The sequence below is a fragment of the Panthera leo genome, chromosome A1 (genome assembly GCF_018350215.1).
Source record: "Panthera leo isolate Ple1 chromosome A1, P.leo_Ple1_pat1.1, whole genome shotgun sequence".
In the NCBI taxonomy this organism is placed as follows: domain Eukaryota; kingdom Metazoa; phylum Chordata; class Mammalia; order Carnivora; family Felidae; genus Panthera; species Panthera leo.
The window spans coordinates 199,183,679-199,202,182 of record NC_056679.1 but is presented as its reverse complement, the minus strand read 5'-3'; the positions used below and the strand labels follow the sequence as shown (position 1 = coordinate 199,202,182).

The following is an 18,504-nucleotide window of genomic DNA, read 5'->3' as shown; positions in this document are numbered from 1 at the left end:
AATTCCCAATTACTACTCATTGCTCTTGTTTCTCTTCCTCTTAGGCTGAACTTTTGACCAGCCCCTCTTAGATACAATGCTCATTCATACTTTCTGCCTTTACTTAGGTATACTGCCACTAGCTAAAAATGGCCTTCCTTCTCTCTATCTGTGCAAATCCTGTCCATTTCTTGAGATCTGACTTCCAGCTATGTTCCATTAAACTCTTTGAAACCTTCACCAACAACCACAGTCCATATTAATTCCTGCTTTGTCTGGTCTCTGGAAATACATATTGTCTGCACCTCACAGTCCATCGTTCTGTTTGCCAGTGGTTTAATGGCTTCATTGTGGCTCCCCAGTAAGATGTGAAAGAAAGCTGAACTGTTCTCATGACCAGTCTTAGTACTGTATCCAACCGAAACAGAAGTCCAAAACTCAAAGATATACTTTAAAATATCTTAAATTTTTACTGAGATTTTTCAAAGAGACAGCAAATATCCTTAAGATCCTTTTTTCACATCATTGTCTCTTGTCTTCATCACAGCTGCTCAGTAATCACTCTTCTCTCTTCCTCTCACTTATCGTCTCTACCCTTACAACTCTAGCCTGTACTCCTGCTTTATTTCTCTCAGGGTCCCTTCTTCTTCCTGAATAACTCTCTGCTCTGTGTCTTGGATATCAATTTAGACTTTGGGGCTCCTTCAAATAGTACACCCCAGACATTAATCAGAACAAAACCCCAGTTCCTGGGACAATTGAAGCAAAAACAAACAAACAAAGAAACAAACAAAAACTCTTTTCCCTTCAAAGGCAGAGAAAAGAGGAAAAGGCTAACAGTATCTAGCAGGTAAGTTTTTTTGTTCCTGCCATACTTTCTACCTTGGTGGTTATTTACAAATAAGAACATACTGCATGTTCCCCCAGGGGCATTTTCCATCAGATCCCAAATCTCTCTTACCTCTCTCCTACTCCTGAAGAGTTGGAAGACTTATCTTAACAGAAAACACTGAGCCAGACAGTGAACTCTCTCCCGAAGCTCCAGCTACACTCCCTCTACTAGCAGCACAGCAGTAATTTCCATGCCTCTGATTTCCAAACCACATGTAAGAGCACATCAGATGAGTGCCGTGCTCTAAATCAGCCCTTCCCTCCAGATGCTTTATCCTCTGCTGGAGAGAGATAATCTAGACACCCAGTTGTTTTTCTCAAAGATCAATGGCACTGTTGCATCTGTGGACAAACCAGGTCATGATGTGACAATGGAATAGCCTCAGTGCCATGGAGTATTGCAAGCCCAACCCCTAGAGACATGGGGAGGTGTAAACATCCACAGCAGTAGGCTGGTTGCGGGGGAGGGAGGAGAAAATGGTAGACACAATGTGGCAAATGGAAGGGCAGTGGCAAATGCAAGATGATTTTCATGAGTACTAGGGGATACCCCCATTTTCCATAAAACCGGGGCGGGGCGGGGGGGTTGGAAGAACTAAAGTCTGTCAAGAGAGGCAGTTTAAGTACAGAACTAAGAATACAATGATACTGTTTATATGATTCATATTTTACCCCTTAGCTCTGTAACTGGGAAAACAAGGGATAAATGAAAAATAAAACAAGCACATCCATGTCGAAGAGTTCTTGTAAAACTCATAATGTGTGGCAAGTGTGAACACAGGGCCTGGCATCTCACAGGAGCATAATGGATAATCCTCTCCCTCTCTTCTTCCCAACCCCTCCATAAACAGAATCCGTATTTTCCAAATGTTATTCATTAAAAAAATATTCATCAAGCATTTACTAGATATTGGAAATACGGTGGAGAATAGAACAGAAATAATTGTACCTTACTAGAGAGATGGGCACAGAGCACATGCTTAATAAATAATTGTTCATTGACAAGATTAATCCCTAGTAGTCCCATCTCAGAAAACCTTCCACTAGAATCCCCGGACCCCAGAGAGCTCTAACCAGGGTCTGTTGTCACAGAAAGTAGTTAACGTTGACTTTATGCTGAAGGATAACCAAGAGACGGAAATAAAAATATGTGTCCAGGGAAAAAGAGATGACTGACAGAACTAGCTTAAAAATGACTTACTAAAATTTCTATCCCCATCAGTAGGAATAAAATCTGACAAATTGAATAAGGGGTAATATCAACATTTACCAGTAAATCAATCATAAACCAAAGTAGGAAAGGGTCAAACAAAAATTTTTACTAATGAGATTTGTCAGAGTTTTGTGTGTATCATTCGAGTTATGCAAGTTAATTATCATAGTTTATAATAAGCTTTATAAGAGGTCAGTTTATAATTGGATTCCATTTAAACAAAGAATACTGAATAAAATGGAGCCTTATATTTTAAAATATACTAAGTTTTAAAATATACCAATAAATTATGATTTCTTAGTAACTTGAATCTGTTTGGCACAGAAGGACCCATAATATATACCATATCTTCTTGGGTCCCACATTCCAAGGAGACATTTTCTCAGTCAACAAACTATTAACTTCCACTTAACAGGTACCCTTCTATTCTCTGGAGAGATGATGATGACTAAAACAAAATATCATGTGATGTGGCATTTATAGACTAGTGTGGAGAAAGCTAAAGAAATACAATGTAACCAATACTCTGATAGAGTATGGAAAGAACAGTAAAACCTGGGGACAAAAAGAAATCAGACAAAGTGTCACAAGAAAAATCGTTCTTAAATTAAGCCCTGAAAAATAAATAGGAATTTTTCAGGTAGATGTGAGTAAAGGTGAGGAACAGAAGGGGCACCCAAGCCATGATAAAGAAATATGAGGATGTTCCAGATGGCCAAAAGGCACATGAAAAGATGCTCAACATCACTCCTCAAAAGGGAGATACAAATCAAAACCACACTGAGATACCACCTCATGCCAGTCAGAATGACTAAAATGAACAAATCAGGAGACTATAGATGCTGGCGAGGATGTGGAGAAAAGGGAACTCTCTTGCACTGTTGGTGGGAATCCAAACTGGTGCAGCCGCTCTGGAAAACAGTGTGGAGATTCCTCAAAAAATTAAAAATAGATCTACCCTATGACCCAGCAATAGCACTGCTAGGAATTTACCCAAGGGATACAGGAGTACTGATGCATAGGGACACGTGTACCCCAATGATTATAGCAGCACTTTCAACAATAGCCAAATTATGGAAAGAGCCTAACTGTCCATCAACTGACAAATGGATAAAGAAGATGTGGTTTATATATACAATGGAATACCACTTGGCAATGAGAATGAATGAAATCTGGCCATTTGTAGCAACATGGATGGAACTAGTGAGTATTATGCTAAGTGAAATAAGTCAGGCAGAGAAAGACAGATGCCATATGTTTTCACTCTTATGTGGATCCTGAGAAACTTAACAGAGGATCAGGGGAGAGAGGAAGTGGGGGGGGGGAGTTACAGAGGGGGAAGGAGGCAAATCATAAGAGACTCTTAAACACTGAGAACAAACTGAGGGTTGATGGGTGGTGGGGGAGAGGGGAAAGTGGGTAATGGGCATTGAGGAAGGCACCTGTTGGGATGAGGACTGGGTGTTATATGGAAACCAATTTGACAATAAATGATATTAAAAAAAAGAAATATGAGGATGTAGCAGAAACCACAAACTGAGAAACTACAAATATTAGCTATATATGGTTGTTTCAAAGGGTGAACCTACCAGTAGAGAGTATTATCAATAAGGGCAAAGAAAGTACAACCTTATTCACTATGTTTCCAAAAGATCCCGTCATATAGTAGGTGTTCAATAACTATTTATTAAATGAACAATATCTCAAAGCATAGAGAAGTCCCAAATTACAAAGGATTTTATATGTTGTGCTATAACTTGATCCTCTGTAGGGTACCTTGAAGAATTTTAAGGCAAGAGAATTACATGACTAGATTTGGATTTTAGACATCTAGTCACTAAAGGGGAATAAGAAAGAAAGTAGGGAGATCAGGTTGAAAGTAACTGTAAGAAATGATGAGACCTGGACCAGAGAATAGCAAAGGGCTGAAGAGAAGGGGAATATTGGGAGAATCTTTGGGAAATAGAACTATAGTGCCACAGGACTATTTAGTTGGGGGTGTGGCAGAAGAAGGCAGACTAGAATAGCTCTCACATGTCCAACATCCATCACTAGGAAAATACTATTGCAGTTCAACAATATAAGAAATATGGACAAGAATCCTCTATAATACTATTTATTAAAAACATATTCAGGGGCACCTGGGTGGCTCTGTGAGTTAAGCATCTGACTCAGTTCAGGTCATGATTTCCCAGTTTGTGAGGTTGAGCCACAAAGCCTGCTTTGGATCCTGTCTCCCTCCCCCCTTGCACTCTCTCCCCGCCCCCTCAAAAATAAATAGACATTTAAACACACACACACACACACATACACACACACACACACACACACACACACACACACACATTCACACATACGTACAAAAAATCCTGGACTAGATATGAAGATACATGTTGGAAAAGTTGGATTGTTTCATGATTTATTTATTCATTCAAGGAATATTTAATGAGCTCCTGCTTTGTGCAAGGTACTGTACTATGTAGTAGCTGGGGCAACACTTGTGAGGAAAAAGCAAATATGGTTCCTACTCTCATAGAGTTTACAGTTTTGTGTGGAAAATAAGCTATCAATTATATTACAGGCAGACAGGTGACAAATCATGTGAGGCTTTAAAGACCATATTAAGGAGGTTATCTTTATCCTAAGAGCTATGGAGGGCCATGGAAGAGTTTTAGGAAGTGAGAGGAGAGAGATGCCCAGATAAGATTTGCACTTGAAAAGACTACTCTGGCTATTGTGCAATGAATTAGGGTGCACTGCAGTGTTAGGAGGCCCTTACAGGGTCCAGGCCAGAGGCAATTGGACCTCAGATTCCAAATTAAAGAACTGACAGTATAACTATTTTGATTGCTTAAAACCAGCTTCCATTCTGATAGGTCAGTGCCTTGTGCCACCTATTAAATATTCTGAATATAAATCCACTGCTAAGGAGGTAGTGGTAAAGATGAAAAGAGGTAGATGGATTGAAGAAGTTCCTAGTAGAGCTGATACCCATTCAGCATGCCAACAGGTTTTACCACTGGTCACCAGCTTCCTCTGGCTATTGACCATCAGGGGTTGGAAAGTAGTAAGGACACAGGAGAAAGAAGAAAGAGCACACCCATATGGCAGCAGTAAACAGTCACACTCTTTCTTATTTCTATTCCCCACACTGGCACTTGGCCATCTCCATTGCCAGGGATAGCAACACTTAGCCTTTGGTTTATACATGAGGAAAATTAGGTGTTAGAAAGTAACATTTCCCCAGGGCACCTGGGTGGCTCGGTTGGTTGGTTAAGCATCTGACTTCGGCTCAGGTCATGATCTCATGGTTCCTGAGTTGAAGCCCCACATCAGGCTCACTGCTGTCAGTGCAGAGCCTGCTTCAACTCCTCTGTCTCCCTTTCTTTCTGCCCCTCCCCTACGTTCTCTCTCTCTCTCTCTCTCTCTCTCTCTCTCTCTCAAAAGTAATAAACATTTAAAAGAAGAAGAAGAAAGAAAGAAAGTAACGTTCCCAGGCTAGTTCTAGCCTATCCTGAAACAAATTGTTCGATGCTTGTTTCCCCACACAGAAAGGTCAAATACGTATTCAATGATACACCTCACATGTGTTGCTCTTTGGCCAACATGACTAAACAAAAGCTACCTGTCCTGTGCAGGTTCTTTGCTTCTCCTTCACTCTGACTTGTGTTCCTTGCGCTATTCACAGTAGCCAAAGTAAGCAGAGCAAATGAAACTCACCAATTTGTTGCTTTTTGCAACTCAGCTCACATAAAAGGCTCAGTTGATAGGGGGATAATTAAACCTTTGTTCTAAATGAGCTTATAGGATTATCTCTAGGTTTTAGTTCTCCAAGCCATCTTTGTCTCCAGGTGCCATACATAATCCCACATTGGCCAGAAGCAGGACTGGGGAAGCAGGAAAATTGTGAAGCATAACTAAGGCAAAAATCAATAACCAGACAATATGTTTTTATTGAGCAGATGCTCTTTGGAAGTCATTATTCTAGCTTCTCTAGAGGGTATAACCTATAGTACCGTCAAGAAGCAAACAGTCTTACTAATTAAACACACACACACACACACACATCTACTAAGCAGCATCAAATGAAGCACAAACAGTAACTGCTTGAGGATCCTGAGGAGATTGAAGTTTGGGAAGTGGCCAGAAACAGGGACAGAGCTGTCAGTGATGGGAAAGGTGACATAAAAAGGAAGTTGAAGGTAAACATAGTCCAAAATCGGTGAACAGAATCTGGAAGGACAGGAAAGGGGTGGGGGGAAACTGGCTTTTGGAAAGATTCAGAGATTTGGGGGAGAGGGTTTTTTTTGGTTTTTTTTTTTTTTTTTGGTTAGTTGGTTGGTTGATCGTTTTTCAGATATATTTTATCTATATAACTGTAATGTTGGGAGAGGAGTAAGAAGCAGAAAGAAAAGGCCTATATTGTCTACTCTGACAGATAACTTAGTGTTTAAGAAATTTTTTTTCTCAGGGCACCTGGGTGGCTCAGTCGTTTGAGCATCCTCCTCTTGATTTCAGTTCAGGTCATGATCTCACAGTTCATGGGTTCAAGCCCCACATTGGGCTCTGCACTGACAGTGTAGAGCCTGCTTAGAATTCTCTCTCTCCCCCTCTCTCTGCACCTCTCCTGCTCACTCACTGTCTCTCTCAAAAGAAATAAATAACCATTAAAAAAAGAAATATTTTTCTTATTTTTGCTCTTTTTGCCTGTGCTTTTGGTGTCACATCCAAATTATCATTGCCAAGACCAATGTCAAGGAGCTTTTCCCCCTATTTTTTTAGGACTTTTATGGTTTCAGATCTTATGCTTTAAGTCTTTAATCCATTTCAAGTTAATTTTTGTGAGTGGTAGAAGATAGGAATCCAATATCATTCTTCTGCATGTAATTATCTAGTTTTCCCAACACCATTTATTGAAGAGACTATCCCTACCCCCTGAGTATTGCTGGCTCCCTAGTCATATATTGGTCAACTGTACAGGCGCCTCATTTTATTGTGTTCCACTTTACTGCACTTCACAGATACTGTGTTTTTTTACAAATTGAAGGTCTGTGGCAACTCTGTGTCAAGCACCTATTGGCACCATTTTTCCAACAGCATTTTCTCATTTCTTGTCTCCATGTCATGTTTTGGTGATTCTTGCAGTAAGCTTTGATGTAAATATTGTAATTATTTGGGGACGCCACAAATCATGCCCAGAAAAAACAGCAGACTTAATCAATAAACGTGTGTGTTCTGATTGCGCCACCAATCAGCTGCTCCCCATTCCCCTCTCTCTCTCTCTCTCTCTCTCTCTCTCTCTCTCTCTCTCTCTTCAGGCACTCCTATTTCCTAAGACATAACAATATTGAAATTAGGTCAGTTAATAACCCTACAATGGCCTCTACATGTTCAAGTAAAACAGTCACATGCCACATGCCTCTTACTTTCTTTTCTTTCTTTTTTTTTTTTTTTTTTTTTTTTTTTGAGAGAAAGAGAAAGACAGGGGAAGGGGCTGAGAGAGGAGGAGACAGATTCCCAAGCAAGCTTTACGCTGTCAGCACAGAGCCCAACACAAGGCTTGGTCCCACGAACTGTGAGATCATGACCTGAGCCAAAATCAAGATTTGGATGTTCAACCAACTGAACCACCTAGGTGGCTCTTAGTTTAAATCAAAAGCTAGAAATGATTAAGCTTAGTGAAGAAGGCATGTTGAAAGCTCATATAGGCCAAAACATAGGCTCTTATAACAGTTGATCTGCAAAGCAAAAGTTCTTAAACAGAATTAAAAGTGCTACTCCATGGGGCCCCTGGGTGGCTCAATCAGCTAAGCATCTGACTCTTGATCTTGGCTCAGGTCATGATCTCACAGGTCGGTTCATGAGATGGAACCCCACATCAGGCTCCAGAAGCTGACAGCACAGAGCCTGCAGGGAATTCTCTCTCTCCCTTCTCTGTGCCCCTCCCCTGCTCACACACTCTCTCTCTCAAAATGAATAAATAAACTTTTAAAATAGTAATAAAAGATAAAAGTGCTATGCCAGTGAACACACAAATAAGAAAGTAAAACAGCCTTATTGCTGATATGGAGAAAGTTTTAGCGGTCTGGATAGAAGATCAAACCAGCCACACACTTCCTTAAACCAAAGCCTAATACAGAACAAAGCCCTAACTCTCTTCAATTCTATGAAGGTTGACAGAGGGAAAAACCTGCAGAAGAAAAGTCTGAAGCTAGCAGAGGTTGTTTCATGAGGGTTAAAGGGAAAAGCCACCTCCATCACATAGAAGTGCAAGGTAAAGCAGCAAGTGCTGATGTATGAGCTGTAGCAAGTTATCCAGAGAATCTAGCTAAGATCATTAATGAAGGTGAATACAATGAAAAACAGATTTCCAACACAGACAAAACAGACTTTAATGGAAGAAGATGCCATCTAGGACTCATCTAACGAGAGGGGGAGAAGTCAATGCCTGGCTTCACAGCTTCAAATGACAGGCTGACTCTCTTGTTAGGGGCTAATGCAACTGATGAGTTTACATTGAAGCCAATGTTCATTTACCATTCCAAAACTCCTAGAGCCCTTAAGAATTATGGTAAATTTACTGCCTGTGCTCTATAAACAGAACAACAAAGCCTGGATGACAGCACATCTGTTTACAGCAAAGTTTACTGAATGTTTTAAGTCCCCTGTTGAGACTTACTGCTCAAATAAAATGATTCCTTTCAAAATATTACTATTCACTGACAATGCACCTAGTCATCCAAGAGCTCTGATGGAGACATACAGTAAGATTAATGTTGCTTTCATACCTGCTAACACAACATCCATTTTACAGCCCATGGATGAAGGAGTAATTTTGTCTCTCAAGTCTTCTTAGTTAAAAAATACACTTTGGGGGTGCCTGGGTGGCTCAGTTGGTTAAGTGTCCGACTCCAACTCAGGTCATGATCTCATGGTTCAAGAGTTCAAGCCCCACAGTGGTCTCTGTGCTGACAGTTCAGAACCTGGAGGTTGCTTTGGATTCTGTGACTCCCTCTGTCTCTGCCCCTCCCCTGCTTGCCCTCCCCTGCTTGTTCTCTCTCTCTCTCTCTCTCTCTCTCTCTCTCTCAAATAAATAAACATGAAAAAAAGAGGGGTGCCTGGGTGGCTCAGTCGGTTGAGTGACTGACTTCAGCTCAGGTCATGATCTCAGGGTTTGTCGGTTCGAGCCCCACATCACGCTCTGTGCTGATGGCTCAGAGCCTGGAGCCTGCTTCAGATTCTGTGTCTCCCTCTCTCTCTGCCCCTCCCCAACTTGTGCTCTCTCTCTCTCTCTCTCAAAAATAAACATTAAAAATAAATAAACATTTAAAAAATTAAAAAATAAATAAATACGCTTTGTAAGGCTATAGTTGCCATAGATAGTGATTCCTCTAATAAATCTGGGCAGAGTAAAGTGAAAACCTTCTAGAAAGGATTGACCACCATTCTAGATGCCACTCAGAACAGTTGTGATTCATAGAAAGAGATCAAAATAACAGGAGTTTAAAAGAAGTTGATCCCAACCCTCGTGGATGATTTTGAGAAATTCAAGACTTCAGAGAAGAAAGTAAGTGCAGGTGTGGTGGAAATAGCAAGAGAATTAGAATTAGAAATGGAGCCTGAGGATGTGACTGCCATCTCATAATAAAACTTTTAGAGATGAGGAATTGCTTCTCATGGATGACAAAAAAAGTCGTTTCTTGAGATGGAATCTACTCCTGGAAGATGCTATAAAGATTGTTGAAATGACAACAAAGGATTTAGAACATAAACTTAGTTGATAAATCAATGGCAGAGTTTGAGAGGATTGACTCCAATTTTGAAAGAAGTTCTATGAGTGAAATGCTATCAAACAGCATCACATGCTACAAAGAAATCATTCATGAAAGGAATAGTCAATGAGTTAAACTCCATTGTTGTCTTATTTTAAGCAATTGCCATGGCCACCCCCAACCTTCAGCAGCCAGCACCCTGATCAGTTAGCAGCCATCCACACTGAGACAACACCCTCTACCAACAAAAAGATTAAGACTCCCTGAAAGCTCAGATGATGGTTAGCATTCTTTAGCAATAAAGTATTTTTAACTAAGAAGTATACATTCTTTAAACATAATGCTATCACATTTAATAGACTATAGCATAGTGTAAACATAACTTTTATAGGCATTGAGAAACCAAAAAATTCATTTGACTCACTTTACTGCAATATTCACTTTATTGGGATAGTCTGTAACCAAACCTGCAATATGTCCAGGGTATGCATGGATTTATTTCAACAAATGGGACTACATCAAACTAAAAATCTTCTGAATAGGAAAAGAAACAATCAACAAAATGAAAAGGTAATCTATGAAATGAGAGAAAAGAGTTGCAAACCATCTATCTAACAAGGAGTTAATATCCAAAATACATAAGGAACTCATACAACTCAACAGCAAAAAAACAAACAGTCCAATTAAAAAATGAGCAGAGGATCTGAAAAGACATTTTTCCAATGGAAACATACAAATGGCCAAAAAATACATGAAAAGATGCTCAACACCATTAATCATAAGAGAAATGCAAATCAAAACCATAAGGATATGTCACTTCACAACGGTTAGAATGGCTATTACTAAAACGATAGATAACAATACCGAAGAGATGTGAAGACAAAGGGACTTTTGTGCACTGTTTGTGGGAATGTAAATTGGTGCAGCCACTATGGAAAACAGTATGAAGGTTCCTCAAAAAATTGAAAATAGAATGACCATATGATCCAGTAATAACACCTCTGAGTACATAACCAAAGGAAATGAAATCAGGATCTTGAAGAGGTATCTGCACTCTCATGTTCACTGCAGCATTATTTAGAACAAACCAAGACATAGAAACAATTTAAGTGTCTATCTACAGATGAATGGATATAGAAAATGTGGAATATATACATACAATAGAATATTATTGAGCCATGAGGAGAAAAAAGGATATTTTGCCATTTCTAACAACATGGATAAAACTTGAGGGCATTATGCTAAGTGAAATAAGTCAGACAGAGAATGTCAAATGGCATATATCACTTATATGTGAAATATTTAAAAAGCCAAAGTCATAGAAACAGAGAGTAGAATGGTGGTTATCAGGAGATGGGAGTTGGGGAGATAGGGAGATGTTCATCAAAGGGTAAAAACTTCCAGGTATAAGATTAATAAGTTCTGTGGATCTAATGTATAGCATGGTGACTACAGTTAATATATAACTATAATAATAATACTGTATTATATATCTAAAAGTTGCTAAGAGACTAAATTTTAAATGTTCTCACAACATACACACACACACAAAGGTATTTATGTGAGGTGATGTAGGTGTTAACTAACCTTACTCTGACAATCATTTCATAATATTTACAAGTATCAAATCATCATTTTGTACACCTTAAGTTTATACAACGTTATATGTCAATTATATTTCAACAAAACTGGAAAAATAAGAAACTTTTTTCTCACTCTATCAAAGAGTTCTAATCAATCTGTGTTCCTTCTCAACATTCTTAAAGTCTATTGGGGTTCCCAATAGTAACCTTTAACAGAGAGAGTGTGAAAGGTAGGATATAGAAGAATTTCATGGAAAAAGCTCCCCTGTATGGTAACACTTTGAGAACCCCTGGGTTAGAACATATGTGAGAGGCTGTGGCTTGTAGAGTGACACCAATCAGAGATTCCTAGGTGTAAGTATTTATGCTCATGTTATAGTTTGGAAGTTGAAAAGGGAAGAGTAGACTATACCAGAAGTTCATTCCTGGGGGATCTCAGAAATTAACAGGGGCGCCTGGGTGGCTCAGTCGGTTAAGCGTCTGACTTCGGCTCAGGTCATGATCTTGTGGTCCGTGGGTTCGAGCCCCACATCGGGCTCTGTGCTGACAGCTCAGAGCCTGGAGCCTGTTTCAGATTCTGTGTCTCCCTCTTTCTCAGACCCTCCCCTGTTCATGCTCTCTGTCTCAAAAATAAATAAATGTTAAAAAAAAAAAGAAAAGAAAAGAAAAAGAAAAAAAAAGAAATTAACAAACCAGGAGCATAATTATCAACAGACTCCTCAATCTAGAGAATTCTTGTGCAGAACAGCAGAAATTAGCAGCAATGGAATAGCATATCAGAAAGCTGGAGAATTATGTTGGCATCAGGTCCAAGACATAGCAAAAACCCATAATATGGTAGAAGTTCCATGGTCCCACCAGGTAGGACATTCTGAGCTGGTCCAATTGAGACTTCAAAGCTTTAAACCAACAAAGTGGAAATGAAGGAACCATGTGCCTTCCAGCAAGAAAATGTCTCTGGGGATGGTTTGGGCTCAAAGAGGGAACCACTTCAACACTCAGGTAAAGATCACTAGGGGCCTGATCCTGAGAGAAACCCCCTCCTGAGTAGGCAGTGGATAGCATATTTATAGATCACAGCTCCTCTTCTTGCTCATGGTCCCCTTATTCTAGGGTCACATGAGTAAGGGCTGTATCTTAATCTCCCACCTCTCTTGGAACCCTAAATCCAAGAAAATCCACACAAATACAAAGGCAGAAAAGCATTGTGGGCTATAGTATCATGGAACATTTTCATGCAAAAATAATATAAATAATAATAGCTACTCTGTGTTGAACATCTATGGTTATGGGGGTTGTGCTTGGCATATTTCCATATTATCTAATCCATTTTTTTACAACTCTATGACAGAATGAGTATTTTCAGGGCTACTAATAAGTAAGATTCCAATCCCAGCCTGCCTGAAACCTACTGTCTTCTACTGAACTCTAAAGTTTCAGTTCAGAGAAGCTGTTGAAGGGCTTGGTATGACTTGATGCAGAAAACAATAGGAAGAAGAAAAGAAAGGGAATGGCCAAAGTGACCCAGTGGAAAAGCACAAGGCAAGTCTAAATGAAGTGAAAACACAGAGGAGGTGAGGTTACAAGGGTAACTGGCAGTTTTTGAGCACCCACATTAAGGAGAATAGGACATGTAGGTGACCACATGAATGGACTGGTAGGCTTTAGGAAGATAAGGAAGAGTGGAAACATAGTCAAGAGAGATACTAACACAAAGAGAAGTTGGTGAGTGTCCCAGGGCTGGGTTCCAACATGACAGGCATACTTGGCTTGACAAACCGGAAAGTGTCTGAAAGAAGAAAGCCTGGATGGAGATGAAAGGAAAGAAACAGACACACCCACCTGCTGGAAAACAGAAATGGACCTACAGCAACAGCAGCTGATACCCAGCATTTTCAAACGGACTGAGCCCTAACAAAGGAGTGACAGATTGTCAGCAACTGTTTTCAAAAGAAAGACTGCAATCACAAGGCACAGGACATATCTGGATCTACACCACATGTCACTAGAGCGAGCACAAATGAAACCCCTATGGGCTCAGTTAAGAGAGTTTATCTCTGAGAATTCTTTGTTTTTCAATGCATTCTAATGGGCTAGTACTGCCATTTCCAAAAGGTTTTCATGTCTCTCATTTTCTTGATGAGGGAAACTAGTCATAGAGTCATTAACCATAATAACACTAACTCTTCTAGGGACTGACCTTGGGGAGAATCATGAAAAGCCTGAAGTTCAGCTTGATATCTCCCATTTACCCAATCTCTGCTCTCCTTCATCACGGAATATTCTTTTGTCCTCCTCAGGTGCCTATCCTGTATTCTAAAGGGTTTTGTTCTCAGAGGGCTCTCATTGTATCATTTCAGAGATTCTAGAACTTCACTGGGTAAAAGAATCACTATGGTTTATTCATCTCCCCACCCTGAGATTCTGTCCAAAGTAGTCTAGACAACTACAGACAAAATCAAACATCAAAACCAGTCACTACATAGTAAATGACCATACCTCTATTCTTCATAAGATTAATTACCTACACCTTTTTCTATTTTATTAATTTTATTTTGAGTTATAACATCTTTTTTACACATTTATAACCACTTGTATAACATAGGTCTTAACCAACATGAGCTGATAACAAAAAAGAAAGGATAATAAAATGTTAAATGCATATTCTATGGGTCACATTTGACCTTTACTCTTTCTACTTTTTCTTTAAGTTTATTTATTTTTGAGAGAGAGAGAGAGCAGAGGAGGGACAGAGTGGAGAGGGGGACAGATGATCTGAAGCAGGCTCTGCACTGACAGCTACAAGCCTGATGGGCGCTTGAACTCACAGCTCAAACTCACAGCTCTAGGTCATGATCTGAGCTGAAGTTGGACACTCAACAAAGTGAGCCACCTAGGCACCCCTATTCTTTCTGCCATTTCCATCACTGCTTTAGAGAAATCTGAGAAAAGATACGGAATTTTATCGAACCCTTGACTGTAAGACAAATCTCTATTAGAACCTCTAGGCCTAAATTTCAATAAACTCCACTAGAGGGCAGTTTTCCAGGTTCGTGCCCCATTAGATTTAATCAGCCAAGACTACTTTCAGTTGGCTAGTTGTTCTTTTTTAAACATATCCCTTTAGTTGGGGAAGGGATGGCAGAGGGGAGGGGTCATAATTCCAAAGGGCATATTTTCAATCCTACCTGTCATTGATCAAATTACCATTTCCAAATTTGGAAATTTTGTTTATTTTCCCAAAACCTCTAAAGATCAAGTATATGACATTCCTATCACATTCTCCTCTGAACCAGAATGCACTTTCTTTAAAAGTGTACTTTATAAAACCAATCATGAATCACTTGTGAATCACATTGTGAACACAGTTAATTTATACAAAGTAAGGCTACTAGTTATCATTTAAAAATAATTAGTAGAGTTCATTTCAAATAAATAACCTTTATATTCTAAGACCTACCTCTTACCTTTTAGAAAAGTTATTAATAGAACATATTGCTAGAACATCCTGAGAATGAATTTTTACAAATTCAGAGAGTTAGGCTTCTAGTTGGGAAAGCTGTGGGAAGAGCAAAAGGGTAAAGACTCTCTAGAACTTCTCTGTTACTCCTTTTTAGAGACTCCACAGAATCTGAATATGTACAAGTCATAAAAGATGCTGGGATTCTCTAACAGTGTTTTCATCTGAGAAGGGAAACTGTGAGTAGCCTCCACCTGCCAACTGTTATTACCAAGAAATCTTCCAACATCTCTCTGAATTGAATCAGGTTCATTCACTCATTCAACAAATATTTATTCAATACTTTCTAGTGCCAGAATGGTGTAAAAGAATCAACAATGCATTAATCAAACAAAATTGACCTCATCTTCATCTTCAATTGGTTGGGATTTTGGGAATGTGATCAAACTAATTCTAAGACTAAGTATTCATAGGTTAAAAAACATATTTTTTTAAATTTTATCCTTTTAGAAGTGAAATTCTGTAACATGACTTTGTTTAGATATTGAAAGTTTATCAAACCATGACCTAAAACTTCTCATCTTCAAGCCATTCGCTCCAGGAGAGATCCATTCATCTATCCCTGGAAATGCTGCAAAAATGAACTAAGGGGCACCTGGATGGCTTAGTAGGTTAAACATCTGACTCTTGATTTCGGTTCAGGTCATGATCTCATGGCTCGTGATTTCCAGCTCGCATCAGGCTCTGCACTGACAGCCAGAGACTGCTTGGGATTCTCTGTCTCCTGTCCCTCTCTCTCTCTTACCCCTCCCCTGCTCACAAGCTCTCTCTCTCAAAAATAAATAAATAAATAAATAAACATTTTTAAAAAAACAAATTAGAATAGGGATTCTAACATATTTAAAAAGAACTATAAAATATTATATAATTATTCCTCCCAATTCTCAGCGCCTAGCTCAAATATCATCTCATTGTTAAAATCTTTCTCAAATTCCGCTAAACTCCTACAAACCAGAAATAACCTTTACCTTTGGGGGCTGCAAAGTACTTATCACATGCTGCCTTATATCATGATCTAGGTGTGCAGCTGTACATTTACTTACCTTGTACTGAGTAGCCAATGTTAGAAGTAGTGCAGAGCAGTGCAGTGGTTCAGAGTCAGGGCTCTGGCCCACATTTCCAGAGTTGACTCCCTTTACCGTATGACCCTAGCCTCAGCTTTCTTATCTGTAAAAAAAATAAATGAATAACAGTCCTACCACATGGAATTATTGTGATGATTAAGAACACTACCATAAATTGTCAGAGCCAAGAGCAGCCTAAGGAAATGTGATGACTAAACGTATTGTGGTATCCTGGGTGGGTACTAGAATAGAAAAAAGAAATTAGATAAAAACTAAGGAAATTCAGGGGCCCCTGGGTGGCTCAGTTGGTTAAGCATCTGATTCTTCAGCTCAGGTCATGATCTCATGGTTTGTGAGTTTGAGCCCTGTGTTGGGCCCCTCACTGACAGTGTGGAGCCTGCTTGGGATTCTCTCTTCTTCTCTTTCTGTCCCTCCCCCACTTATTCTCTCTCTCAAAAATAAATAAATAAACTTAAATTTTTTTTAAAAAACTAAGGCAATTCAAATAAAGTATGGACTTTTGTTAATAATAACATATCAATATTGATTCATTAACTGTGACAAATGCACCATACTAATGTTAAGATGTTAATAATAGGGGAAATTAAATGTCAGGTAAGTGGAACTTTTTGTACTATCTTTATGACTTTTATGTAAATCTTAACTACTCTACAATAAACAGTTTATTTAAAAAATAAAAACTAGAATTAGAAAAAATTTTAAACAGTACTATAGGTAAAGCATTTGGAATAGTATATGGACTTACTTTACTTACTCTAATATTGTTAAAATGTCCAAACTATTCAAAGTGATCTACAGATTCTATGTAATTCTTATCAAAATCCCAATGTCAGTTTCTTTCTATGTTTTATTTTTTATATTTGAGAGAGAGACAGAGAGTGAGTAGGGGAGGGGCAGGGAGACAGAGACAGAATATGAAACAGGCTCTAGGCTCTGAGCTGTCAGTACAGAGCCCAACGCAGGGCTCGAACTCACAAACCATGAGATCATGACCTGAGCCTAAGTTGGACACTTAACCGACTGAGCCACCCAGACGCCCTTCCAATGTCAGTTGTTACAGAAATAGAAAAAACAATTCTACAATTCATATGGAACCACACAAGACCACAAATAGCCAAATGAATCTTGAGAAAAAACAACAAAGTTGGAGGTATCACACTTCCTGATTTCAAAATACATTATAAAGTACAGTAATGGTATCATCATAAAGACAGGCATACAGACCGACAGAATAGACAAAAGAATTCAGAAATAAATGCATGCATATATTGTCAACTGATATGCAACATGAGTGCCAAGAATACATAAAGGGGAAAGAACAGTCTTTCAACAAGTGTTGGGAAAACTAGATATCCACATGCAAAAGAATGAAACTGGATCCTTATCTTATACCATACACAAAATATCAACTCAAAATAAAGACTTAAATGTAAGACCCGAAACTGTAAAACCCCTAGAAAAAAACATAAAGGAAAAGCTTTATGACATTGGTCTTGGCAATGATTTGACACCAAAAGCACAGGCATAAATAAATAAATAAATAAATAAATAAATAAGTGGGACTACATCAAACTAAAAAGCCTTTGCACAACAAAGAAAACAATTAATAGAATAAAAAGACAACATATAGGATGAGAGAAAATATGTGCAAACTATCAAGCTGTTAAGGGGCTAATAACAAAAATATATAAGGAATTTTCACAACTCAATAGTAAAAAAAGAACTAATAACCCAACTTAAAAATGGGATAAGAGCTTACATCATTATTTATTCAAAGAAGGCCTACAAATAGCCAATAGGTATATGACAAATGCTCACTGTCACTAATGGTCAGGAAAATGCAAATCAAAACCATAATGAGATACAACATCACACCTGTCAGGATGGCTATTATCAGAAAAATGAAAGATAACAAGTACTGGCAAGGATGTGGAGAAAGTGGAATCCTTGTACACTGCTGGGAGAAATGCAAAAATGGTGCAGCCACTATGGAAAACAGTAAAGAAGTTCCTCAAAAAAATTAAAACAGAACTACCATATGATGCAGTAATCCCACCTCTGGGTATTTATCCAAAAAAATTGAAATCAGGATCTCAAGGAAATATTAGCACGCTTATGTTCATTGCAGCACTGTTTACAATAGCCAAGATGTAGAAACAACCTAAATGTCAGATGAATGGACAAAGAAACTATAGTATATATATATATATATACACACACACATATATATATACACATATATATATATACACACACACATATATATATACACATATATATACACACACACACACACACACACACACACATATATATATATATATATATATATATATACACACACAACGGAATACTATTCAGCCTTTTAAAAAAAAGGAAATTCTGCAATATGCAGCAACATGAACTTTGAGGACATTATACTAAATGTAATAAGGCCACAGAAAGGCACATACTACATGAA

The 18,504-nt window shown here is 38.6% G+C and overlaps 1 long non-coding RNA gene across 2 annotated transcripts in view; it reads right to left on the bottom strand.

Annotated features, from left to right (window-relative positions):
- The window catches only part of LOC122201781, a 111,297-nt gene that overhangs the window by 91,082 nt on the left and 1,711 nt on the right, over positions 1 to 18,504 (bottom strand). Inside the window, exon 2 of one of the 2 annotated variants that reach the window (XR_006194335.1) lies at positions 16,002 to 16,125. This is a non-coding gene — a long non-coding RNA (uncharacterized LOC122201781). Of the gene's footprint in view, positions 1 to 940; positions 1,138 to 16,001; positions 16,126 to 18,504 lie in introns of those variants that run through there. The other variant, XR_006194334.1, reaches the window with a different exon arrangement.